A 2,596-nucleotide genomic window follows, 5' to 3' on the forward strand; every position below is an offset into this window, starting at 1 on the left:
AGTAGTTTAGGTTAGTATTTGATTTTATTATAATTTTTAGTAGTATTATTTTCTTTTGATTTTATTTTTATATATATTTCATTTTAGTATATATATTTTTCTTTTTAGTTTTGCTTAAATTAAAAAAAAAAAAAAAAAGTAAAAAGAATAGTACTAGTTCATATAGGTTGCTTTGTAATTTTATTTATTATTATTTATTTTATTTTATTTTATCTATATAAGTGTATATAGTATTTTTAGTTTTGCTTAAAAAAAAAAAAAAATTTAAAAAAAAAAAAAAAAAAAAAAAAAAACTCATGAGGATCAATCCCCAACCAATTTCGCACATTACACAGTGAAGGAGAACTTTTTTGCATAAAATTATCGATCCCTTGCTTAGGGTGATCGAACCCCTTAACCTCGCCCTTACCATCTCTCTCTCGCCTCCATTCACTGCCCAACCCTCAAACTTCTTCACCCAAATCCAAATTCCCGAGTTCTTAGATCATCCCTTTCTGTTCGCTTCTCTCTACCGTGGTGCCGAAGGCATCAAATTCCGGCGCCATGGACTGAGTTCTTCTCCGCTGACGGTTTGAGTTCGCCGTTTGCTTCGCCTTTTATTTTCCGACGCGGCTGGTACTTCCAACGGCGACTGGCTATTTTCTCCAGCGATCGCGGCTATCTTTCCGGCGATTTGGACTGGGTTCTTCTCCAGCGATCAAGGCTGGATCTTTGCGGCGTCGCGGCTTGTTCCTTCCGGCGAGTTTCTGCATCGCCGTTTTCTCCGGCGTTTTCTGGCGAGCTCGTGATTCGCCATTTATCCGGCGATCAAGGCTGGATCTTTCCAGCGCCGGCTGGGTTATTTCCCGGCGATTTCGATTTCGCCGTTTTCCAGCGCCGACTGGGTTCTCTGTCGCGCGGCTGGGGATTTCGGCGTCATTCTTCTCCGGCCAAGATTCGCCATTTCTTTCCGGCGTGTTTGTGAATCCCAGCTGGTTTGGTCTCGCCGGCGATGGCGATTCTTGGCCGGTTTACCCAGCTCTGCCGGTTGTCTTCTCCGGCGAGCTTGTGATTTCTTAAAAAAAAAAAAAAATTAAAAAATTGAATAAATATTAAAAAAAAAAAGAAAAAAGAAAAAGAAAAGAAAAAAATTAAATAACTATAAAAAAAAAAAACAAAATTAAATAACATAAATAATAATAATATAAAATATAAATAAATAAATAATACTAAAAAAATTAATTAAATAAAAAAATACATAAAAAATTTTTGAATTGATTTATTTTAGTATATATTTATTTCTTTTTTGTTTAGTATATATTTTTTCTTTTTAGTTTAGAATATTTTTCTTTGTGTTAAAAAAAAAAAAAAAAAAAAAAAAAAAAAAAAAACATATCACAAAAATTTCAGAAATATGTGTCCCCGTTATGCCCTTCTGCTTAGTTATGCATGTTTTCATCTTTTACAAAGGGCTTGATATCATATCTCTTTACATCTTGTTCTATATTGTTTTGGAATGTATGCTTTACTTATCCCATTTGATATTTGATATGAGTTGCTAGTGTGGCTTTTCTAGTAGGTTTTTGCGTCCAAGTTTGGGGGAGACCTCTTTTATCATGGATCATTGTCGGACGTCCTAAACTTTTGTCATTACGGTATACTCTTTTCATTTCTTCCATTGTTCTCATTGCACATTGAGGACAATGTGCAGTTTAAGTTTGGGGGTAAGGTAACCTTATTACATTCTACTTTAAGTTGAGCTTTAAATGCATGATTGAGATTTGAGATAGATTTGGCAATGATTTCGAACTTTTGAAGCATAGTGCCTTTAAAAAACAAGTTGTTAGAGTCTAATACTTCTTGTATGTTCTAGGATGCCATTTAGGGGTAAATTTTAATTTTTGACATTATGTTTGCTTTTGTGGTACACATCATCTTGTTGGTTGAAAATGCTTTGAGAGTTGATTCTAGAATTCTACATTTGCACTTGCGCACACTAGCATTCAATTTGTGGGGTACATGCTTAGTTGATTATTGTCTTGATTTATCCCAATTGAGCTAGTATGTTTTGAAAGCTTTCATTCTTGATAAAATGACCTTACAGAAAAGAAATAAAAGCACTTACCAAAGTTGAAAAAAAAAAAAAAAAAAAAAAAAAAAAAAAAAAAAACTGCATTCTTTCAACATGTCAACTGATTAAAAAGGAAGACAAGGAAAGAATGTAAGATGTATGATTAGTTTGAGTTCGTAGCCTAGCCATTCCGAGTCATTACGCCCTTAGGAGTGTCTTTACACTTAACGCCCTAAGACCATCTGGTTTGGGAGTCGTTGGCTCAACGCTTGTTACATGGGGTGATTAGAGAGCTTAAGGAACTTGGACATTGCACATGGTCATACATAAAAAAATAAAAATAAAAATAATAAAAATGAAATCAATAAAAAAAAAAAAAAAATGTTTGATTGAATAACAAGGTTCATTCAATGTCTTGATGTCTGGTACTATATCTGTATGCTAGTTTGAGGGTAAGGCTACGCCATTACTTTGATTTGCTAGGATAGCAACACATTTTGATGCTGGTTCACTCAAAAAGAATGATAGAATTGATTTAATTTGCAT

This window comes from Cornus florida, unplaced genomic scaffold, assembly GCF_030987335.1.
Source record: "Cornus florida cultivar Cherokee Brave unplaced genomic scaffold, ASM3098733v1 CherokeeBrave_3.0.0_Hap2_Chr06, whole genome shotgun sequence".
Taxonomy (NCBI): Eukaryota; Viridiplantae; Streptophyta; class Magnoliopsida; order Cornales; family Cornaceae; genus Cornus; species Cornus florida.